Source organism: Aedes albopictus, chromosome 2 (genome assembly GCF_035046485.1).
Source record: "Aedes albopictus strain Foshan chromosome 2, AalbF5, whole genome shotgun sequence".
Classification (NCBI taxonomy): domain Eukaryota; kingdom Metazoa; phylum Arthropoda; class Insecta; order Diptera; family Culicidae; genus Aedes; species Aedes albopictus.
In genome coordinates, this window is record NC_085137.1 from 364783819 (window position 1) to 364810426 (window position 26608).

The following is a 26608-nucleotide window of genomic DNA, read 5'->3' on the forward strand; positions in this document are numbered from 1 at the left end:
AAGTTCAACATGCTGTAACTTTTCATAGAGTTCATCAAAAAATCTCAAATTTTGACTGTTTGTCAACCTATTACATGTACATCATTGGTACAAATTTGGGCTCGATTCGTTAACCTTTCGTGAAGCTAGAACCATTCTCGTAAAACACTATCTTTTAAACATCTTATGTTTGAGCTGTCATATCTCGGAAACCAGTGAACCGAATTGAATGAAATTTTGAACGTTTATTAACAATACATTAATGCTTCAAAAGTTATTAAAACATAGATACTTTTTGAACGTTGAAAAAAAATATCATGGGTTGACACTTTTTTGAATTTTCTGGAAAAAATGTATTTTTTTCCATCAATGTCAATAAATTTTAGTTTTGATATCCAATGATTTTCCACTTCTGCTCTCAAGATATCTCTAGTAAGATATATGAGAGCCTATTTGGATTGAAAGAAAAACACATTTAGTAATTTTTGTGTGGTATTGTAAATTTGACTTATTTTCGTCTATATTGGTAACAATTTCAATCTGGTATAACTTAATTCATCGTAAGAAAATATAACATTTTATAAACTTGTCTGAAGGACTAATATATTGTTGATAAACGTTAAAATATTCATTCAATTCGGTTCACTGGTTTCCGAGATATGACAGTTCAAAAGTTAGTTGTCCAAAATATAGTGTTTTACCAAATCGGTTCTTACTTTGCGAACTCGAACTCAATTTACCAATCGAGCCCAAATTTGTACCAATGATGCACATATTATAGGTTGACAAACAGTCAAAGTTTGAGATTTTTTGATGCACTTGAAAAATCACAGCTTGTTAAACTTTTTTGTGAGAGAAAAAAAATTGCCTATCCCAAACATTTTTGCCATCCCCTGTACTAACCTATAATTATAATTTGTTCCAAAAACTGCGAAGACAATTCTATCATCCCTTTTAAAAAGAGTAAAATTTCTATTCTCCATCAAGAAGAGGCATCTGTTCTCTTTCTTTATAGTCGGCTCGTTATAATCAAATTGAGTCACCACATCCGTGATTCCACCCGGACATCCGAAACCGCAAGAAAAGGAAGCTGGAAAGTCAACTCGATAATAGACAAAGTAAGCATTCAACCCATTGATGGAACCACATCAAGTGGGACGATTGATCACTCTGAATGGGTTAGGCACATGCCTAGTTAGAGAGAAAAAGCTACACATTCGTCGTCAAACTGTGAACCACACATGCTTGAGGTAGGGGACGAAGGTTCCTGGAAAAGACATTGTTACGGTATTTTGTCATCTGATACTGATAGGTCTAGAAGTTGGACCGTATATGAAAAAAAAATGGTTGAAGGTCAATCGAATCGAATTAAAATTTTTACGTTCGAAATGATTCGGAGACTGGACTGTTTATCAGAAAATAAAATGCAGATTGTTAATGTTGTTCACAGAAAAGGGGAAAATGCCGGGGGAAAAGCCGAGTTCACTCTTCGTCACTAACAATAACTAATCATAACCAACCCAAAGAATGATAAACTTTCACTTTCCTTCCACGTTTTGGTGTATCAGAAAGGAGAAGAACAAAAAACTAGAATTACCTATTTTCCTTCGAATTTCCCCCGATGGTATTCAAAGATTTCTGACGTCGTCGTCTTCACTGGTATATTTCCATGCACTTGCACTCGCAGATTCTCGATCCTTAACACCACCCTCCGGAACCATCTGCCAAATTCCCGGAACAAAAGCTCTAGATTGTTATCATTGTTTTCCGCGTCAACATCATTGAAGAATCATAGCCTTGGCTGTTCGCTGGCCGGCGCTTGTGTTCTCGTGGCATACCGCGAGTTCTTGTTGAAACCAACAACGTCCACCTCCACTACCCTACTGACGGCTACACCGCACAGCAAAAAAAAAGAGAGGAATGACGAATGAAAACTCGCTTTGTTTCCCAACCCAACAGCTGAAGAATAAATGCAAACTTTCCCGTGACGATGATTCTAAAGGTCGTTGTATTCACTTCACTTGGCGGCGTTATCCCCCCGCCGGCCTCACGGTTTCCAAGTTGGATGACTGGCGCTGATCCCACTGACTGACTGAAGTTGCAACTTCCAACTTCCAACCGGGGACTAGTTAGAGCATCGTCGGACGTTCGTTCCCAAGTTTTTATGCCTCCAGGCTCCGGGCAACAACGGGACGCGAAATGGTTGCTCCTGAAGTTTTTGCGTCTGAAATTAACTCATACTGTATGCGTTTCCGGGTCTTCTTATGGGATTGGACCTTGGGAGAGGCACTTGGTCGGACAGCTGCGCTGTATTGTTATGCATGCCTGTTGGGGGAGAGAAAGGACAATAAGAAGGAAAAACTGGATCAGAAGCAGACATTTATGACAAAAGTTGTGATACTCTATCCTGTTACATTCATACTCGGTTATAAATAGCTTTTTAAACCGAAGACTTGACCAAATGCACATTCTTAAACTGCTTGGTAAGGCTCCGTTCATAAATGACATAGACTTAAACCCTTTGAAGCCGGATTATTCGTTATTCTGGAGTTTTCTACATTTACACTCCCGTGCAAAAGTTTGGGGTCACCCCCTCAAAAACATGGAAATGTTTTTCGGTCATATCTCAGTCATCTTTCATTTAATCCACTCGTTCTTAGACTCTATCGAAAGATAAAGAGTTAGATTTGATTCGTAGGTACTTTTCACAAATTTCATATGAAATTTTTAGTATAAAAAGTTTACCTAAACTTACATGTTTTTCCTAAATCTGTATAAAAAATTGTTTTTCGTGTAATTCAAAATTGAGCCGACCAAATTTTAAAATTAAAGTTGCATTAGAACCCGGAAAAATTCATAACATAATTTAAATGATCGAATTTGGTTTACACGTCATCGTGCAAAAGTTTGGGGTCACCTTTCAAATGAAGTCTGAGTCGGATTCCTATCCAAATCGTCATTTTTTTTTATGCAACTCCAATTCCTTCTATGATAGTTGAACGGCAAGACACAGAATTGGTTATGAAATATTCAGACTAAGTTAAGGTAGAAAGTAGTATATAAAATCCATATTAAATCAGCTAAGTTAGCTATATAAAGTGCCGAAAGAGGATAGAAGTGAGATAACAATGACTAATTCGTGCATTCTACCCTATATAACTGTAAGTGTTAAAACTACAAATACATCATTACTCCAAAAACCATTACAACGAATGTCATTTCTCCGAATGTACTATCACATTCGAGATTTTGGGTTTTGGTGCAAAGCAAAGGGATAACTTTTTGATGATAATGCCATTTAAATTAAAATGTGTAACATCCCTGAAACTTTTGGATTTTGGGGTAATGGTATGTTTGTGGTTATAACACTTACATTTATATAGGGTAGAATTCACGAATCAGTCATGTTCATCTCACTTCCATCCTTTTCGGTACTTTATATAACGTACTTAGCTGGTTTTGTATGGATTTTATTTACCATTTTCTACTTTAACTTAGTCTAGAACTTAGTTCATGAATATTTCATAACCATTTATTTGTCTTGCCTTTCAACTATCAAAGAAAGAATTGCAGTTGCACCAAAAAAATGATGATTTGAACAAAAATCCGACTCAGACTTCATTTGGAAGGTGACCCAAACTTTTGCACGATGCAGCATCCTAAGGGGTGACCCCAAACTTTTGCACGGTGACTTGAAAACCTAACTCGATAATTTAAATTATGTTATGAATTTTTCCGCTAAAATCTCTTGAATGGCTTTCAAAGAGGATAGAAATAGGGTTCTAATGCAACTTTAATTTTAAAATTTGGTCGGCTCAATTTTGAATTACACGAAAAACAATTTTTTATACAGATTTAGGAAAAACATGTAAGTTTAGGTAAACTTTTTATACTAAAAAAAATCATATGAAATTTGTGAAAAGTACCTACGAATCAAATCTAACTCTTTATCTTTCGATAGAGTCTAAGAACTAGTGGATTAAATGAAAGATAATTGAGATATGCCCGAAAATCATTTCCATGTTTTTGAGGGGGTGACCCCAAACTTTTGCACGGGAGTGTATGTAGTTTTGGTGGTCAATAGTATAAAAACGGTAGAATATTATGCGGTACATTTTTTTCTGAATATCCTAGGTCATTCAAACTGTTCTTGAGTGTAGATCCTAAAGTCTACGGGTGTAACGGTAACATATGTCATTATACAATACTAGGATTTGTAATCTATTATGTCCAGTAAGTTTTCTGAAAGTTCAATAGACAGTATCAGATCAGTCGGGATATCCTAGGTCGTCCAAACTGTTCTTGAGTTTAGATCCTAAAGTCTACGGGTGTAACGGTAACATATTTTATTATACAAAGCTTCGATTTGTAATATGTAACTGTACCCAAATAATTCTCGTTAAAGTGAAGTGAAGAAGTGCGACTATTTTTAATACAAACATAACCTCACGAGTAAACGGAGGGACTGTATCTGTAAGATTATGTAGAATTATGCTTAAACCTATGTTTAAACCTGTTGAACCAATATCCGTTTATGATTACAGACTGGAAGCCAAAAATCTCCGCTAGCATAGTTGAGCTAAACAGTAATTTTTATCGGCGTAGCAGTCTCTTTAGGAAATCAAAAGCTAATTTGTTTCAATGTCCGACGTTTCGATGTATTTAACACCTTTTTCAAGGACTAAGTTAGTAAAAATAGGACCGAAACGACAGTTGGATAAACAAGTTTTGCTACGAAGAAAAGATAATATTGTAATAAGTGTTAAAATTAAGTGTTTTGTGCCGGAAGTATTTGTTCGAATGTTTAAATGTTCAATGACCACTGCTCAACAAGAGCCTCCTGACAAAATTGCTACTGTTTCTAATCCTTGAAAAAGGAGTTAAATACATCGAAACGTCGGACATTGAAACAAATTAGCTTTTAATTTCCTAAAGAGACTGCTACGCCGATAAAATATTACTGCCAGATTCCCTCAGTCGATAGAAGTCCTCTCAGTTGAGCTAAACTTCAGGATAGTTTGGATGTCCCAAAGGTTTATAATAATATATAGTAGACTTCAGGTTGATCCAGTCACCGCGATTGATTCCGAAACGTCAGATATAGCTGATGTTACGAGTTTAGGCCTGAAGTTCTGAACTCATAGTTTGGCTGACCTGGAACATTGCCATAGTGTCTTATAAGACCCTTATTTTTGGCCCCGGTACCTCTCGGCTCGGTTTCAGAGGGAAACTGGCCTAAAACCCCAGGCTGCTGGTCTAAGCCGGCGGCAGCCTCCGGGGTGTGCACTCACGGCCTCTTTTGGGACCGGGTCTCAGGGCAAACGGATGGAGGGGGAGCTTTCGGAGGCGGGAACCTAACTTTTAACACAGTACTTACGGTCAAACAGTTTATTGATTCCTCTGGGCGGGTTCCAGGATCTGGACGTGGCGGCGTGGGCGATGGACAACGGCGGTGGCACAGAGGAAAGGCCGGGGGTTTCTGACCCACGGGTTGCGGCGGCTTCGTCCCGAAGAAACAGCCCCGGGAGGGCCAGGTGCGACGTGGTGCGACGAGGTGCGATGACGGCTTCGTCCCGAAGAAACAGACCCGGGAGGGCCGAACGCTTGGCAGCTGGTGGCGTGGATGGTGGACACCGGCGGTGACTGGCGAGGATGGCGCCGACCGCGACCGGGAAAAGGCCGTGGTTTCAGACTCACGTGGTGTGCCGGCTTCGTCTCAAGGAAACGGACCCGGGAGGACCGCGCGCTAGGCAACGGGCTTGAGAGGGCCACAACGGACCGGCAGATGGCTTGGTGAGACACGTGGCAGCACTTCCGGGTAGGTCCGTATCGGGGACCGACAAATGCGGAGATTTCTGACCCGCGCGCGATGAGGGTTACTTCGACCCGAAGAACCCGGCTCTTGAGGACCGGACGCTGGGTTACTCGCGCCGGTCGGCTTCTACAGGGCCACAACGATCCCTGCGAATGGTAACTGGTGAACCGGCTGCTTGAGGGGGCACGTGGAATCCGTGCTTGGGCGGCCAGGCGCTGGCGACTGACAATGGCTACCCGGTGTCGCCCGATAACCAGCACGATTCAGGGAACTTGCCGATCGGGCTGTCGGGTCTGCTGGTTTGGGGAATCTCACTGATGGTCCACTTCCACTCGCGATAGTGATCGGAGCAAAATCTGTCAGCGACACAATCGTAAAAAAACGGGTCAATTTACTTGATCTTTCGTGCTTCGTAGCTGAATCTCAACTAACTCCCACTTTCATTTCGCACGTTCGGGAATCTCCTCTCGCCGATCTCGTATCTCCATCGTACCTCTATTTCCGCCCACACTCAATAGGAGTTCAGTGGAGGCTGCCACCCACCATACTTTGGCACCCATTTTTGCCATTCAGGCGCGATGCGCTTCACGGTCAACCCAGGCGTAGAGAACTGATTTGACCGTTAAATATTTACGCTAACTGTATAAATATTTCCCTATTTTCCCGCACTCAAATATGGGTTTCTTCTACAATAATGTTACCCGCCGGTAACAGTCTCTAAATGACATTTGAGATTTCAAGAGCTTCACCGATCTCTGCTGATTATGTTATGCTATTATTAATGGGTAAAACAAAGTTTTCATGTAGATTTGAAGGACTTCATCATAGAACAGTTTGGACGAACCTCAATGACTCAAAGGTTTATAATAAAAAAGTAGACTTCAGATTGGTCCAGTAACCACGGATAAATATGCAACGTACTCAGTTTAGCAGGTATGGCTTCTGTTACGAGTGTAGACCTGATGTTCTGAACTCCAAGGTAGTTTGGCTGAACTGGAATATCTTTATAGAGTGTATAAATTACATTGCAGTTTTAACCCTTTGGAGCCGGAGGGGTCATATATGACCCCAACATAGAAACGGCTGTAAAAATTCACCCATTCGAAAAAACAGAAGATGTTAAGGTAAAGATGTTGCAAATTGAGTCCTCTATTAGAGAAAAATGGGAATATTTGTGTTTAGGACTTCATTGATAACCTAGAACATCCTGAACACCATGAAATTTGGAAAAACGAAATAATTGACATACCAGTTGTTCTAAAAGCTGAGCTCGGATATGAGTTTCGTTTATATGTATTCAATTAGCCTTCGCCAAGAATATCAAAAGGTGTTTAATATTCTGGGATGTTGTAGGTGTTCCAAACTGTCCTATAGTGAATTCCTTCAAATCTACAAGAAAAATTTTATGTATTTCTGCCACAATTAATAGCATTGCATAACCTACTGGGATCCGCGAAGCTCTTAACATCTACAATGTCATTTTTAGACACTATAGGGATATTCCAGGTCAGCCAAACTACCTTCGAGTTCAGGACTTCATGTCTACACTCGTTACAGTAGCCATATCTGTTATACTGAGTAACGCTGCATAATAAACCGCAGTTACTGGAGCAATCTGAAGTCTATTAGCTTATTATACATCTTTGGAACATCTAGGGTCGTCCAAACTGTTCTATAATAAAGTCCTTCAAATCTGCAAGATTTTTTTTGTGTTTTCACCATATACAGGGGATAGACAAAATGATCGGGACAGGCAAAATTTTCACTTTTCAAAAAATATTCAATTAGCTGTAACTTTTTGAAAAGTGCATCGAAAAATCTAAAATTTTTACTGTAAGTTGTCCATTAGTTGTGTATCGATGTTTCAATTTTGGAAAAGATCGGGCTATTCTGTACGAAGCTATAAAGATTCTAGGAAAAGGTTTAATTATCCGATAGCCAACTTTGTGCTGTTATATCTCCGGATGAAATAAACCAAATGCAATGAAATTTTCACCATTTATGACTTACATAACACAGCGCAACATTTTTTTGTCTCAAGAGCAAACTTATGTGTCTCCGAAGGATTTTGGGCCGCTGAATCCGAATCCGGGCTCAGATTTGCTCTAACACGTCACAATTTTGAGCTATACCTCAATTTATAGGGCAAAATATGCGATTTTGGGCTTTTTGACTGCAAGTCATTAAGCTTGGAAATATTTATTTTAAGCAATCAAAAGGTTAATTGGTCAATTAACATCTAAATGCAAAACTCATGAAAAATATTTCGTTTTACCTAATCAAATTTGATAGATTTAAGCATTTTATGTTAGTATGAAAACTTGCATGCAACTTTTGGAGGGTGACTTGTATGGGAAATATCGTACCTATCATAAATCGCTTAAAACTATCAAATTAGATTTGGTAAAACGAAATATTTTGCATAAGTCGTTTATTTAGATGTTAATTGACCAATTAACCTTTTGATTGCTTGAAAAAAATATTTCCTTGCTTAAGGGCTTGCAGTCAAAAAAGGCCAAAACCGCATATTTTGCCCTTTAAATTGAGGTATAGCTCAAAATTGTGACGTGTTAGAGCAAATCTGAGCCCGGATTCGGATTCAGCAGCCCAAAATCCTTCGGAGACACATAAGTTTGCTCTTGAGACAAACAAAAAGTTATTTTTTGTTACGCTGTGTAATGAGCTTTGAAAAACGTTTGACTTAACTTGAAATTATTAACAAGAGACAAAGTTATAGCAATTTCATTTATTTTATTATTTTTAAGAAAATTGGCCTATTTTTAATATGCATCCCATTACTTTTTCAATTCATTACCTGTTATGTTGTTACTTTCCATCAAAACATATTTATATACAAGTCAATTAAAGGGAATTTAATTGAACTATAGTTAGAATCTTGAATTTTGAAACGATGTTGAAGTTTTGGAATATTTGGTGTTTTATTAGAAAATAGTTTAATCGTTATAATTTTCTTCCGTGTGAACAATTTTAGGTTATGTCAAAAGTTTTTCAAAGTTTATCATATAAGTCATAAACGCTCAAAATTTCTTTGTATTTGATTCACTGAATCCGGAGATATAACAGTTCAAAATTAGCTATCGAATAATTTTGACTTTTTCTAGAATATTTATATTATTATTATTATTATTATTATTTATTTACGACACTTCACCATAGTAGGCATTCGTGTCGGGTAGAATATTTATAGCTTCGTACAGAATAGCCCGATCTTTTCCAAAAAAGGGCCATCGATACACAACTAACTGATCAACTTACAGTAAAAATTTCAGGTTTTTCGATGCTTTTTTTAAAAAGTTACAGCTATTTGAACATTTTTTGAAAAGTGAAAATTTTGCCTGTCCCGATCATTTTGTCTATCCCCTGTATAATAGCACAACATAATCTGTTGAGATCCGCGAAGCTCTTTAAATCTCGCATGTCATTTTGAGACAATACAGGGATATTCTAGATCAGCCAAACTTCCTTGGAATTCAGGACTTCAGGTCTACACTCGTAACTGTATCCATATCTGTTATACTATACATTCCATACGTTGCATAATCAACCGCAGTTACTGGAGCAATCTGAAGTCTACTTTTTTATAATAAACCTTTCTGACATTCACGGTCGTTCAAGCTGTTCTATAATGAAGCCCTTCAAATCTACAAGAAAAACTTTATGTGTTTTCACCATCAATAATAGCATAGCTCTTGAAATCTCAAATGTAATTTAGAGACATTTTGGGAATGTCCGGGTCAGCCAAACTATCTGTGAGTTCAGAACCTTAGGTCTACACTCCTAACATCAGCTATATCTGACATATTGAGTAACGTTTCATAATCAATAGCGGTGACTGGACCAACCTAAAGTCTACTATACATTTTTATGAACCTTTGGGACATTGAGGGTGGTCCAAACTATCCTGAAGTGTAGCTGTTGATAATAACAGTTTTTAGTCTCACAATGAACTTTAGACTGTAATCTCTAATCCCCCTGGCATATCATGAGTCATTTCAAGATAGTTTTGAGATATTCCATATCAACATCACTACTCCGGAGACCTTAGCTTCAGGTCTACATTTTCAGAAGACTTACTGGACATGATAGATTACAAATTGTAGCTTTGTATAATGGAAGAAGTTACCGTTACTCCTGCATACTTTAGGATCTAAACTAAAAAAAAAAACAGTTTGTATGACCTAGTATATCCCGACTGATCTGATATTGTCTATTTACCTTTCAGAAGACTTACTGGACATGATAGATTACAAATCGCACCTTTGTATAATGAAAGCAGTTACCGTTACACTCGTAGGCTATATGATCTGAACTAAAGAACAGTTCGGATGACCTAGGATATCTCGACTGATCTGATATTGTCTACTAGCCTTTCAGAAGACTTACTGGACATGACAGATTACAAATCGTAGCTATGCATAATGAAAAAAAAGTTGCCGTTCCACCCGTAGACTTCAGGATCTAAAATCAAGAACAGTTTGGATGACCTTGGATATCCCGAATGATCTGATACTGTCTATTGAATTTTTAGAAGACTTACTGGACATGATAGATTGCAAATCGTAGCTTTGTATAAAGAAAAAAGTTACAGTTAGTTACACCCTTAGAATGAAGGATCAAGAACAGTTTGGATGGCCTAGGACACGGGTTCCCAACCGGTGGTCCGCGGCCCCCTAGGGGGCCGTGAAGCCAATCTAGGGGGCCGCGGTGTTACCAAAAAAAATGTTAAATTTTTATTCTATTTTGTGAAAATTATACCAATTTTTAATTTTGTATACCGACACTCCTAAAAGCCACAATTTGAGGAACAAATTTTCAGTATAAAACGCCTTCAGAAGAAAAATTTTTCGGCTGCGCCGCTATTTTTCAGTAATGACCCAAATTAAATGTACATTACATCATTGTTTACGAAATGTGAATGTCGAATAAAAAAAACGTACCATTGATCGTCAAAAGCCCTCCCACAGTAAAATCCTGGCCACGTTACTGCACCCAAAAAACTCGGTTTCGTTCATTTAATACATATTTTTTTCTAAAAATTTTCATTGGGCCCAGATGTTTTGATAATTCCTCAAGGGGGTCGCCACCTCAAAAAGGTTGGGAACCCCTGGCCTAGGATATCCTGACAGATCTGATATTGTCTATTTACCTTTCAAAAGACTTACTGGACATGATAGATTACAAATCGTAGCTTTGCATAATGAAGTTACCGTTACACCCGTAGAATTAAGGATCTAAACTCAAGAACAGTTTGGATGACCTAGGATGTCCAGAAAAAATAATCCACATAATATTCTACCGTTTTTATACTATTGAATACCAAAACTACAGAAAAACGTAGAAAAAACTCCAGAATAACGCTTGGAAAAATTCCGGCTTCGAAGAGTTCAAGAGCTTCACGGATCCCAGTAGGTTATGTAATGCTATTATTTGGAGCGAAAATACTTAAAAATTATTCTTGTAGATTTGAAGAACTTCACTATAGGACAGTTTGGAACACCTAGAACATCCCAGAGTATAAAAAACCTTTTGATATTCTTGACGAAGGCGAAATGGATACCTACATATATAATAAACCCACATCCACGTTCAGCTTTTAGAACAACTGGTATGTCAATTATTTCATTTTTTCAATTTTTATGGTGTTCAGGATGTTCTAGGTTATCAATGAAGTCCCAAATACAAATATCTCTATTTTTCTCTTATAGACAACTCAATTTTCAACAACTTTGACGAAGACAATATGCTGTTTTATCAAATGGGTGAATTTATACAGCCGTTTCTATGTTGGGGTCATATATGACCCCTCCGGCTCCAAAGGGTTAAGCAGGGAGCCGTTGCCGACAAACCGAAGGTGATTTTGATTCTGCTTGGTGGCTCGGGATTCAAACAGATGCGGCTGGTCTGGTCTGAATCATTTCATCTAATGTCCTAAATCATCCCGATTGAAATCATCAAATGGTGTGAGTACAGAAACAGTCATCCATTCCGTAAAATCATGTTCAGAAACTAATCCACCTTCACGAATAAATCCATTCAAATGACAAACTTAAGTTTTCTTAGTCAGATTGAATCGAACATCTGGCACTCTTTGGAACATTTCCCTCATCCCTTCGCAACAGACTTTGTTCGCAAGTAGAAAGCTGAAACTCATGGTTCGCAATTCAAATCTTGCTCTATTTGCCTAAATTCACCTCTTCTACCTAGCAGCGTATGTTTGTTCGGATACTTTCCTCTGTTCACGAACTTCCAGGTGGTACATATCCCCCCAGTCGCCAATTTCTCCATCAGAACAAAATCTTGCATAAAAAAGAGCAGCGAAAGTCGCGCTGTGTTAGATGACGCGACGACGGTAAAAGCCAGCGAATAAGAACCGGGCTCGATGAAAGCAAGCACTAACGTCTAACGTAACTCTTTACAGAAATGTAGGTACCCACTATCTTCTGCGTACATACCTACATACACTGGTCTGTTACCTTCCATGCGGAGGCTGATTATCGATTTCTTCTTGACGACAAAGATGATGCTGGTGATGTTCCCATCACCATTCTGACATTGTGAACGGTTGGATCGGATAAGACGTCTAAGTAGTGATCTTTATGCTGCAGACGGCGATGCTACGGTGAAACAAGGAATCTGACATAATCGTGTTGAATGAAAGGTTGGTGGATTTAACATATTTCTTGGAATCAACATGCTTAGGAACAAGTGTGACTATTAAAAGTCTTGTAGGAGTTGAATCGGTATTAATTGGAAGATTTGATGTGTTTTAGTTCTCATTAGACATATATGCTATATATGCCAAATGGCTTTTCGGGCCCGTATGAGGTTGATCACCAAAATTAACTTCTTTTCCCGATCAGCCTAGATAGCTGTGTAGTGTCGGTAGCGGTTGGTTCAACTGGTTAAGAATAGCACTACGGACCGCCTGTTCCAGTGCGCAGCGGTAGGAGTCCACTAATCAGGTGACCGCTAATTCAAGGTGTTATGCGACTTTACGCTTACCGAAATGAATGGTTAGGGGAATGAATGGTTAGAGGGGGTCTGATTAAAACCTAATCGCAAACAGAGCCTGTGGAGTACCAGGACACCCTCCACAGTATTTTGCCCTTACTGCGCTAACCGTAGCAATAGTGCGGTGGACCTTGCGTTTCTCCGAGACAATCAGCTGCCCTTCTTCAATCTCATACTTTAGGCTGAATAAGGGCGGGATTATGAAGATGTTATTAATTAGTTTTAATTTTCACCTATATGGTTTCGCATTATGCGTTTTACACAGTGTATTCTGTGCATCCTCGCCTTTGGCGCACTCAAATCGATACCGATCTGGCTTTATTGTTGCTGTTCTTTTTTGTGCTGTGATTGTTAGGAGTTTAATCTTGCCTAGTTTGGGTAGTGGCTACGGTTAGGATAGCTCAGATCAATCTTCAGCACAAAAGAACAGCAACGATCAATCTTTGTAGACTTATGCAAAATGGTACAGCCTTACTTTCGTAAGGGGAATTTCTATCTAGGAAACCTTGTGAATCCGGTGTTTGCTACTTTCAGTAAAAATGAAACGGCAAACTCACGTGTCATGCCTCGAGCATGTGTGCTTGTCAACAACGCAATCGTTGCTACACTCATCTCTGAACTAACTACTAGAGATGTATGTGCTATCACAATCTATGTATCTGTTGGAAACCTCAACAGGAAATACGTTTATTGTTCGGTTTATTTACCGCATGATGAACCATCCCCTACGGATGCTTTCAAGAAAATCATTGCATACTGCACTTCAAAAGGCCTTCCGCTAATTGTTGGTAGTGATGCTAATGCTCACCAGACCAGAGGGCAGCTCAGACATTAATTTGAGAGGCTCCAGTTTGATGGAATACTTAAGTAGTACAGATCTTGGATTACTTAACATAGGCCAGGGATGGGAACACTCACTTGCAGAAAGTTACACTCACTTGATGTTTTCTCAGCTCAGAAGCGTGCAATCAAGAAATGGTGTATGGACAACTTTTGCCTTGTGGTTTTGTCTAAAAGTTTGCCGAATAGAGTAGGTGTCGCACACGCATATCAAAGTCGTTACAGAGCTGTGAAAGCGACTCTCCACGAGGTGAGTGTAATTCACATTCACCTCGTGGAGAGTTGCCTTCGCAGCTTCTTCACGACCTCGGTATATGTGTGCGACCCCAACTCTATTCGGCAAACTTTTAGACAAAACCACAAGGCAAAAGTCGTCCATACACCATTTCTTGATTGCACGCTTCTGAGCTGAGAAAACATCAAGTGAGTGTAACTCTCTGCAAGTGAGTGTTCCCATCCTTGACATAGGCAACCGCCCAACCTTCATGGTATCTGGTAGAGAGGAAGTGTTAGACATAACGCGTTGCTCTAGCAGAATTAGTCACGAGCTGACCAATTGGCATGTGTCAGATGAAGAATCTTTATCTGACCATCGCTACATCTTGTTTGAACATGTGAATGTTACTGCGCAAACTTTGCGTTTCAGGAACCCACGGTCAACCAACTGGGATCTCTTTACCGATTCGGTTGTAGCTAAAGTTCATGGATACTCACCATCCATTGACAATCAAAGTGATTTAGATGATGTCGTTGGTACTACAACGGCCTTCATCATGGAAGCTTTTGAAGAAGCTGGCCCTCTGCGGTCTGTGAAGACCACAAAAGGCACCCCTTGGTGAAACTCTGATCTGGCGAAGCTCAGGAAACAATGTAGAAAGAGTTGGAACAGACGACGTTCGGCTGGATCGGAGGCTTTCAGGTCGGCTCGCAAGGCCTACCAGAAAGCTCTTCGGTCTGCTGAATGATCCGGCTGGAAAAACCTTTGTACAAATGTTGCCAGTCTGAGTGAAGCCAGTCGGATGAACAAAATCCTTGCAAAATCTAAGGATTTTCAAGTGAACGAACTTCGCTTACCAAATGGTGATTTCACTTCCTCAGATGAGGAAGTTTTGGAATGTTTATTCAGTACACACTTCCCAGGATGTGTGGATATTATATCTTCAGATGAACCTGATGTCTTTTCTTGTAGTTATGATTCTTTAGCTTCGGCTCGGAGTATCAAAACTTTAGAATCGATTGAATGGGCACTTAAAAGCTTTGCTCCTTTCAAATCTCCTGGGGCCAGTGAATCAAAATTCAACCATCGCGCAACAATAACGACAATGTCGCAACCTGAATTTGTTGCGACATTCTACCCAATGCGACATAGGTTTGTCCCAAATTGAACATAATAGGACAAAGATCGTGCACCACGAGTATAGAAATTTTTAAGCATTGCATTGTGATTTTCGAGCGGTAACTTCGAGTCGGTAAACACTGTAACGCTACTGAAGATGTATCATCAAAAAGTTTCGATTTTGAGTTAGTAATAATTGATTATTCACGAGTTGAAAAGTACGCAACAAATTCAGCTTCCGTTATGTCTGCAACAAAAAATTTCGAGATCATATCATTATCTGTTTCCAGATGGTATAAAAAGTAATCGTTGCGTCTTCTTTGTTGCTTGTTTTGTGCCTCTTTTGTCTGACAATTCTCTTCACTGCCTGGGGCAGATGGGATCTATCCTGTTTTGCTTCAGAAGGGATTTGATCATTTCAAACATGTTTTGAAACAACTACTTGTTTGCATTTTTGCTACAGGGTATATTCCCAAATCCTGGCGGGATATTACTGTAAAGTTTATTCCGAAAGTGGGTCGTGCGTCGTATGGAGAAGCAGAGTTTCAGACCTATCAGTTTGACCTTTTTTCTTCTGAAATGCTTAGAACGCATTGTCGATCATCACATCCGTGATGTTCATCTGGCCAATGTGCCTCTTCATGTGAACCAACATGCTTACCAATCTGGAAAGTCCACTGTGACTCTTTTACATAAAGTTGTTTACGATATCGAGAGGGCATTCGCTGAAAAGCAATCCTGCTTGGGTGTTTTCTTAGATATCGAGGGTGCCTTTGACAACGTGCCTTTCGATGCCATATTGGAAGCCGCACGGGGTCATGGTATATCTCCAATGATTTCCAATTGGATTCACCAAATGCTCAAAAACCGACATCTCTTCTCGACATTGCGTCTAGCAGAGATTAGGAAATTGAGTGTTTGTGGATGCCCCCAAAGGGGAGTCTTATCACCACTTTTGTGGAATCTCGTAGCAGATACGCTATTGAGGCAACTCAATAAAAGCGGTTTTCCTACTTATGGTTTTGCCGACAACTTGTTACACATTGTTAGTCGGTATGTGCATTAGCACCCTTTTCGACCTGATGCAAAACACTCTTCAGGTAGTTGAGGGTTGGTGTCGCCAATATGGCCTTTCGGTAAATCCGAGTAAAACATCTATTGTTCTTTTCACGGAAAAGCGAAACCGTAATGGTGTTCGACCTTTGCGTCTCTTTGATTCTGAAATCGATGTGACTGAACAGGTGAAGAACGTTGGAATTATTCTTGATTCCAAGCTTTCCTGGATACCTCACATTGAGTTCAGAATCAAGAAAGCTTGTATGGCCTTCCGGCAATGCTGGCGAACCTTTGGTAAAACTTGGGGGTTAAATCCCAAGTATATCAAATGGATTTACACAACTGTTGTTCGTCCAATATTGGCCTATGGATGTCTTGTGTGGTGGCAAAAGGGCGAAGTGAGAACTGTCCAATCAAAGTTAGGCCATCTCCAAAGGATGTGGCGATGTCTGGAGCGTTCTCTTCAATTCCTACTGCAGCGCTCTAAGTTCTCTTTGACGTTGCCCCACTACACATTCATCTCAAACAAGAAGCACTTTCTTGCACTTACCGCCTATGGGTACACGGTTTACTAGAGGAAACTCCTGTGAACCGCAGTTCAACACACACCTCGTTGTTTCCACTTTTCGTGAATTGGGACAAAGTTGTCCTTGCTCCAAGTGATCTTACAATTGCTTGTAATTTTCCATATAGGACATTTTCCACGAATTTCCCTTCCCGGGAAGAGTGGACATCTGGTTATCTGGAGGGAAGTATTTCAGACGGCATCGTATGTTACACTGATGGCTCCCTTCTCCAAGGTCGAGCAGGTGCTGGTGTTTATTCTCGTGAGCTAAGGCTGTATCGGTCTTATTCACTTGGTAGACACTGCACCGTTTTTCAGGCCGAAATCTTTGCTCTTGTGTGCGGAGCGCAATCAGAACTTCAGCAGCACGTAATGGGCAAAGTAATATACTTCTGTTCAGATAGCCAGGCTGCTATTAAAGCACTTGCTTCGGCCAACTCCAGGTCGAACATAGTTATCGCTTGTCGAACTCAAATCGAGGAGTTGAATTCAGCAAACGCTGTTCACCTTGTATGGGTATCTGGCCATTCTTCCATCGCATGAATTGGCTGATGAGTTAGCTCGCACTGGAGCATCACATGACTTCATTGGCCCTGAGCCAGCTATTCCGGTATCCAAGTGCTGGGTAATGCTTCAGATTGACACCTGGGCTGCCACTCAGCACAAACAATACTGGAATAGTTTGGAGTCATGTCGTCAAACAAAATTGTATTGTTCTGAGCCTTCTATAGGGGTGACAAAGTATCTAACAAATCTGTCAAAGCAGAGTTTCAGCATGCTGGTCAAAGCGTTGACTGGCCACTGCCGACTCAGTTATCACATGGCGAATATTCAGCAAGCGGATTTATTTGCCTGTGATAGCTGTGAATCCGATTATGGAACTTCGTATCATTTGATATGTAACTGTCCAGTTTTTGCGCAACTGCGTTTCCGAGTACTCGGGAAACACTTATTAAGTGAAACTGACTTCAGAAACCTGAATCTTCAGGACGTTCTGCTGTTCTTGACCCACTGTGGTAAAGATCTATTGGCTTTCTTTGCGCTTTATGCGTTATCACAGTGCCCTTCTCAGGGCGCTGTTTGAACCCATTGTGGTACGCTTATACGTATATGACGATCCTATTGCCTTACCTGTCCTTTCCCCTGCCCTATCCTTTATCCTTCCCATCTCCGTCAAGTAAATGATGAATAGGCTCGTGTTCATGGCGATGGCACAAATTTCCCAAATGGAGGAAAACGTGCCTCTAGAGCCGACCTACTGATACCTGATACCTGGTAGATTCAACATATTTCTTGAAATCAACATGCTTAGGAACAAGTGACTATTAAAAGTCTTCTCGACTAGAAAAATATATCAAGTTTATAACACATTGTGTTATGATGTTATGAAATTTTTCTATAACTTATTATGTTATAACCTAGATGCAGGATGATGTTAAAATAACTAAAATTGTAACAAAAAGTAACCTATTTTGTTATAATCAGATCAAAATTATAACACAATCTATATATATATAAAATGAGTTTAAAGTCCCTTTGAGGCAACAAAACTCACGAACGGCTGAACCTATCGGGATGACTCTTGCATTGTTTGATTCGTATTCATGGTGGCTGTGTTTATAAGTAAAAAAAGTTACAAAAATGAACTAAAAAAGTAGGAAAATTGTAAAATTACTAATTTTTTATGAGTTGGGAAGAAATTTAACACGATCGAAATAAAACCAATCTAGAGTGCAGTGCTGCAATGAACTCAACAGTTGTCAAACCACCACAACCGGGCAAGACAAAGTTTGCCGGGACAGCTAGTATGATATAATTTTCAGCTTCAAGAAAACTAGTTTCTATCATATTTTGATACAATTGTTTAAAATTATGTTCTGAATGTCAAAGAATCAAAACTAAATTATTTCACAATGAGTTATTGAGCAACACTTATAACATAATATGATACAATTGAGATAAAATATTCTTAAATACCAAAGATGTTAAACATGATTATATCGCAATGAGTTATACATATCATGGTTTGTTATAATTATGTTATATTTTTGTTAGAATTTTCTAGTCGGGTTGTAGGAGTTGAATCGGTATTAATTGGAAGATTTGGTGTGTTTTAGTTCTCATTAGACATATATGCTAAGCAAAGCATAGCTACACATTTTTTATAGTTTCAGCATATGTGAGTCAACCAAAATGCACTCCGATCTGGCTTAAAACATGTTTTACAAAAATTTACATTTTCTTACAAGATTTGTGCGTCTAGAAAATAACGATGTAATCTGAAGACGTAACATAAATCCATGTTGCTACGACGGAGTGCCGAAATGATGGGATTCAATAGATAAGAATGAATTCAATTTCAACGCAATTCCAATGAAGTGAATGAGGTTAAACTTGTCCCCACCTTTTACGTAACATTCGAAATAATACAGCACTATACTGTTCAGTAATCGAATGGAAGCAATTAATAATCTGAATGAAGATGATTCTGTTTTGCTATAAAATTGCGTCCATTTGACGCTGACAGAGCAGGACAGCAATATGCTTTCTTAAGCTGTTACAGCACTCAGCTATCGCTCACTGAGTGCCACAAAAAGCGTGGGTAAATACCTCGAGCTAAATAAAATTAAATGGACAAAGAGTAGCTCCTTCGTATCGAGAAAGTAAAATAGTTGCATCGCATACCCGTGCCAGTGGCGCATGGTTGTCAATGAAATCGGGAAGAAAAGCGGCATTTCAATGTTATCGCCATTGGATGGATGTGGAAATGGAATAAGACATTCTCTATTGGGTAATAAATTACACAAGAAGCTGTTTTACCTTAAGGGTTGCTTCCTTCATTCTATAGATATAACTAGATATAATCAGGCCAATATAATGCAGCATATAAGTCAAACTTATAACCTTGATTTTTTTCCTAGCTAATGATGTCTCTACTCATTGGACTATTCATTTCATAATGGTACTCATCACTTTCATAAACAAATAATTTTAACAGTAATGTAAAGTCCTTGTTTCATTTATGAACTTGCAATAGATGTTTTGTGTTTTCCTTATACATAGTAACAAACAAATTCAGAAGAAGGAATCAAGTCTACCCAGTCCCACTATGGATGGACCAGATGCAGAATACTGTGAGTGTAAATACAAAAGTTTATTCACAGCTATCATGCAAACAACAGCGACAATTAAAAAACTCTCAATTTTCTAACAAATTTTGAGTGCACGACCAAATAAGACAAACCTCAATTTTGCTTAGTCCATCTATGGAATACCTCATGGGGAAACAATTCCCACGAGGATAAGGGCTGCTCTCTCGCCAAAGGGTAAAATGACACTTCCGATGTTATCATACTACATATATGGCAGATTGCAGGAATTGGACGCCACCGTGGCGCGCTTGTGGCGTAGGTGCCATTTGTTGCATATATGTCTGTCTGTCTGTATGCCTCTGCTGTACCTATTCATTCATGCTTACCATACCCGGCTATTGTCCTATGTACAGTAGCAGAGAATTGCAATCGGATGAGATTATTGTAGAAAATCGATTTCTGGAATGGAATGGTGGCGGATGTGGAATTCCGCCAAAAAAAAAATCGAGCTGGGAATGTTCTGTTCTGAATAATGGAAGAATAACACTTCTGAATTGGTACCTTTGCGGTAAGATAAAAATCCATTTCTATAGAAAAAATTGATGAAAATTGATGATTGAATCAAAATGTATTAAAGTTCTTGTATTATCATTGTCCGAAACTCTGGAAACTTGTGAGTATGTTATTGTACACGGTTTCAAGAGTGTTTGAGCGTCTGAAACCTCCAACGCTACTATTGAATGACTTAACATTTCGCATGAAGTGCCACACTTTGCTTTTAACTATTCGACATGTTCATGTCACTCACTGTCAGAACAAGACGGCAAAAGAAGATACAACGAAAAAGTTCAAATTTTCCCCTCGAGCATGCCGAAATCAGCTGGTAATTCTTTTTTAATTAAGAGTGATCATTAAAATGAAATAAACTTTTACGGTCGGCTAAAGGCGAATGCCCTGTCGTTTCGTTCTCGAGGCGCGCTGTATAGCTATTTTCGTCACTTAGCTAGCGAAAAAAATCCATATTACTTAGTTGGTACAAGTTGAATCGGCAGCACTGATAACACGCCAGGGTTGGTCATGAAATTTATTAGAGAATTCACTTTATTGATTAAGCACTGCGTATGTTTTCAAGAAACGGTAAAGGCTAACTGGAGAAATGCATTTTGTTTCTTTTACTAATATTGTTTCATAGATCGTTTTCTAAACAAAAATAGTTAAACTTTCACGATTGAAATGCTGCCCAATTGAGAGTTCCCTTTGCGTGGTTCGGTCGTGTGGAATCCGGAGGCCGGTGCTGCTGAATGCGATTCAGTTTTTGTTTTTGTCTTAATGCCATTCGCGTATGCCGGAGAGGTTTAGTGACGTCTTTTGTAGTAAACATTGAGCGACCACCCGTACGGGTGGTCGATTGTTTGCTTCCCGCGCGAAGCGAACAATAGCGAATCAGTTTGTATGTTTTGTCGCGGTTTATAGTATATATTGAACAATCACCCAACGTGGGTGATTGATGGTTTGCTTATGGCGTGAAGCAAACAATAGCGCGTCAGATTGCATATTTTATCCCGTCATTTGTAGTATAAATTTATTATGAGACCACCTGACGTGGGTAGTCGATTGTTTGCTTTCCGCGTAAAGCGAATAATAGCGCGACAGCGTGCATGGCATGATTCAAATACAAAAGGTCATATTACTTATCAAAGTGAATCCAGACCCAACGATACCTTCCTTACTAACAACCAACCCTTCCTTCAACCTTTGGTGGAGACGTGCGGTAAACGCCAACTTTCACATAACAAAGGTTGATACTAATATTCCTGCCCTCTTCCAACCTGACTGCAAGGACGTGGCCGGCGCCGTTATTGTACCGTTAAATAGAGTCTCTGAAGCGTGCACAGTGAGAATATTGACCACTCCCAGTCAATTATTCAGTTGATTCATTGTGCAACTTTCATTGGTTTGGGTCAATCACGGAGTAGCAACCATAGATATGTGCAGTCAGTCTAAGCTAAGCTAGAGCACGATTGAAATGCTGCCCAATTGATTTGCAAGCAAAGTAGGTACCGCAAATTTTAATTTACGATGCAATATAGAGATGATTCCTGAAATCGATGTTATAAAGATGTCGAAAAAACTTCCCAAACAATTTGCATCCACCGATCGGCATATCCACAAAGATATGGGGGCACAGCTCAATCCAAAAGCGATTCGTATTTGCCATTGGATGGATTCCACACGGGTTAGCACAGCAAACACTGCCCGAATTCAAAAGGCACCCCGACGCTATCGAAGAAGTTTACCGATGCCGAACTTTGAGTGAACCTTTCGCAACTAATCCCTATCCCCCTTGGTTGGGATAATTGAGCAAAAGTTTGAAAGCAGCTTTGAAATTATGATCAAATAATTGGAAGCTTGCCGAAGATTTAAATTATGCTCGAGATTTAGGCAACAGCTTAGCCATCACCATATCAGCAAATCACTGTGACATGTCGAATATCTAGACGAACATTTGAAAAGGGCCTATCTGCTTTGCGTAAACAAACATGTCTTTGTCTCTGTAGGGCCTATCTGCAATGCACCCACGCACATCAACACCCTTATCAGAAAGAGTGTTCTTCAAGCTATCTGTTAAAGATGTTGATGTGCGTGGGTGGATGCAGATGGACCCTACAGAGACAGAAACATGTTTGTTTACAAAAAGCAGATAGGCCATTTTCAAATGTTCGTCTAGATATGTGGTTAAGTTGAAGTCGTCAAATTGTGGGATAAAGGAGTGGTATACGATTATCGATTTCAAAGTTTTAAGCTTTCATTGCTTCATAACCGTTTCGAAATGAGCGCACAACAAATTATGGTAACGTAATCTTCTTTGTTTGTTGTTTGTTGTAAACGTTCACTTAGTTTTAGAAAGGACTCGATAGGATCTTCGTTACCAATTGTCCAGTAGTCAACATCGTCTATCTTCTATCTTCTATCTTCTATCTTCTATCTTCTATCTTCTATCTTCTATCTTCTATCTTCTATCTTCTATCTTCTATCTTCTATCTTCTATCTTCTATCTTCTATCTTCTATCTTCTATCTTCTATCTTCTATCTTCTATCTTCTATCTTCTATCTTCTATCTTCTATCTTCTATCTTCTATCTTCTATCTTCTATCTTCTATCTTCTATCTTCTATCTTCTATCTTCTATCTTCTATCTTCTATCTTCTATCTTCTATCTTCTATCTTCTATCTTCTATCTTCTATCTTCTATCTTCTATCTTCTATCTTCTATCTTCTATCTTCTATCTTCTATCTTCTATCTTCTATCTTCTATCTTCTATCTTCTATCTTCTATCTTCTATCTTCTATCTTCTATCTTCTATCTTCTATCTTCTATCTTCTATCTTCTATCTTCTATCTTCTATCTTCTATCTTCTATCTTCTATCTTCTATCTTCTATCTTCTATCTTCTATCTTCTATCTTCTATCTTCTATCTTCTATCTTCTATCTTCTATCTTCTATCTTCTATCTTCTATCTTCTATCTTCTATCTTCTATCTTCTATCTTCTATCTTCTATCTTCTATCTTCTATCTTCTATCTTCTATCTTCTATCTTCTATCTTCTATCTTCTATCTTCTATCTTCTATCTTCTATCTTCTATCTTCTATCTTCTATCTTCTATCTTCTACCCAGCCAGCAATTTGGTTGCTATATCGAAATTGCAACTGAAATAGTCACACTTATATAGAACCAAAGAAATCGTATTCAATGCGTGAAACAGGCATATACATACTAAAGTGGAGGCCATATCGAAACATATATACGATTACTGCGATTCCATCCAACATGATTTACGATTTCTCGAAAAATTTCTACGATTTCGCCGATTTTCTCCGTCTAAATATACGATTTGCATGATCTTATTACGATTGAGTGTACCGATATACGACTCAAGATTTTCACATAAAAAAAAACAATCCGTGTTCGATGGGAATCGAACTTAGGTCCTTTGATTGAGAACTGCGCGTTATCTCTATTGGCTACATTGCCAAGTTGGAAGTAGAGAGTTCAAAGTGAATGGGATGAAACGAATAAAAATTAGCATGATACGGTGCGGGACTTGTGGTGGGAGCGTTGTTGTTGTGCATTGAGTGGCAAGTGGTGCCGTGCAAGAGGCCCGGAATTCACATCGATGTTGGAATCTATACATCACTTATTGTAAGTCATCTGCTAATATGAAAACCTATTTATTTGGTTGAAATTATTGCTACCATGGTTGGAATGTGTCGACAACAACAATAATACAAATTTGTGATGAATATCATTTTTTCTTTTTCTCCATCATACAAATATGTAAACAAAACCATTTACGATGTCCGAGATTGATATACGACTGTTAAAAGTGCAGTAACAATCATATGCGACTGTAGAAATGAATATACGATTTCTACGATTTCATTAATTTCGTATACGACGCAAGTGTGACGCAAACGATCAATATACAACATTGTTATAGTTGTATACGATTTCACCGATTTCCATCATACCTTTAGGTAGCAAGCTCGATTTAGCGGATTCATATACGACGTGAAGCGACGATTTCCACGATTCAAAGAAATCATATATACGATGCTAGCGAACTTGCAGCTTGACACTAAGAATGTATGTTTTTTTTCACGATTCTATCCGATTCTGTGCGATCCTACCGATAGTATTTCGCACCTTTTATGATCGGAGACGACTATATGAAACAAAATCGCAATTGAAATTTAATTTGGCATGAAATGCGATTTTACGCAATCATTGTCAACAAATATACATATTATTATACAATTCTGATTAAATATATGAAAATATACGATTTTTTCCACACAATGATTTACGATATGTGGTTGGCTGGGTATCTTCTATCTTCTATCTTCTATCTTCTATCTTCTATCTTCTATCTTCTATCTTCTATCTTCTATCTTCTATCTTCTATCTTCTATCTTCTATCTTCTATCTTCTATCTTCTATCTTCTATCTTCTATCTTCTATCTTCTATCTTCTATCTTCTATCTTCTATCTTCTATCTTCTATCTTCTATCTTCTATCTTCTATCTTCTATCTTCTATCTTCTATCTTCTATCTTCTATCTTCTATCTTCTATTTTCTATCTTCTATCTTCTATCTTCTATCTTCTATCTCTATCTTCTACCTTCTTTCTTCCAGCTTCTATTTTCCATCTTCTTTCTCTCGTTCTTCGCCTTCATCTAGTTGTCTATTGTTTTATTTGTTTTTACATATTTCGTTTCAATTTTCAATGACCTTCGACTTTTTCAGGCTTTGGGCTTCTATATGTAGCAAGAGAGAGCGCGGGTATGCTTTAGGTTTCTGTGGCCTGTCTGTGGTAACTGTGGGGATCAGAGACATATCCACTATGACATACAGGGGAAAATGATCCTAAATGTCCAAATCATCTGACACCATGCAATTAAGGTGAAACGGGACGCCGTGTTATTTTTCCTATCTTGCCTCTCTTTCTAACAATTTGCCTCGCGATTTTGAAGATGGTAATCTCGAGTTCTATCGCACTGAAGATGCTGAAAAACAATCAGCATATGCACTGCAAGTGAGCATACACAGTGATAGGTTTTTGTTGCAAAATATGAAGTAGAATCTGAGATTACCATCTTAGTAGCAACAGAGCAATGGCGAATATTTCCCCGACCGTCCCGTCCGCCCTTAAATAAATTTGCTTTGAGGCTCCACACCAGGCATGGAAAGCGTCAGCGTCAACACGGGTCGTCACGCGAATTTTACAGAAGTGCCTCTCTCATTGTCATCGAATCGGGAGACAATGACCAAGGGAGTCTAACAATATTCGCTCATTTTTCGGTCACGACGGAGCGTGACATGGTTGTAAACAAGGCAATTACTACAACATTCATGGATTTTGTCGTTGTTTAAATCCTTTAAAGCATGAATGTATGCCCTTTCTATCTGTTGAATACAACGGCTAGCCTAAATTTGCTTGGACCAGGTGAAAATTTTAATTTCAAAACAATTTGAAAATTTCCGTCATGACGCTTGATCATTGCAAAATGACATGACGAAGTGCGCGAATGCTCGTTTTGTCTTGTGACGATGAAAGAGCCTACTTGTTCATCGTCATGGGAAGCTCACGACCAATAACAGCGCTGCTCCACACCTCTCTAAGAACATTTCATTCATTCCTCCTCTACCTAGATATGTATACAGTAAATAAACCTGCAACGATTCCACCTAACTCAATATGCAGCTGATGTGAATTGACAGTGACATTTTCCACCGCATCAACGGCAATCGGTGGCACAACTGCTCTGTCGATTGTTGTTAGACAGCCGGAATCATGGTAGCAAATTCTGCATGGCAGCATTGCCTGCGGGACCTCTGTATTGCATAAACAATATTCCACCACCGCCGTTGCATGCACCTGACAGGCGACTCTGCATATGTTGCCTGAAGTGCATGATGCATTTACTTCAATGGAACTTCGTATGCTCCATTTGAAGCTCATCTGAATCTCTCGACAGAAAGCAAATTACACTAGTTTACAGCATTTTTGAACTCGGTAAGCTGATGATCATTTTTGGTGTAGAATGATGCCCTGAGTTCAAAAACGCGAAAGAAAAAAATTACAGTAGAGCGAAACTTTGTTCGACTTTCCATACAAGGTTGATGATTTGAAATCGATTTTTGTTCTATTGTTAAGCAAAGTCGCTCACTTGAAACATCTCATTCTCCGTAATCAATGCTCCGATAGAGCTGAAATTTTTACTGTAACTCGCCCACATATGATATGTCAAATAAACGTCGAGAAAGAATTTTTAAGTTGGTTTTTTCTTATTGAAAAAAATACATTTCTTCAAAAAAATTTGGGAATTTTGCT

The 26608-nt window shown here is 38.9% G+C and overlaps 1 long non-coding RNA gene across 1 annotated transcript in view; it reads right to left on the reverse strand.

The window, feature by feature from the left end:
* The window catches only part of LOC134288344 (uncharacterized), a 451989-nt gene that overhangs the window by 277535 nt on the left and 147846 nt on the right, over window positions 1-26608 (reverse strand). The window contains exon 2 of the long non-coding RNA XR_009997908.1: window positions 1577-2304. This is a non-coding gene — a long non-coding RNA (uncharacterized LOC134288344). The remainder of the gene's footprint in view (window positions 1-1576; window positions 2305-26608) is intronic.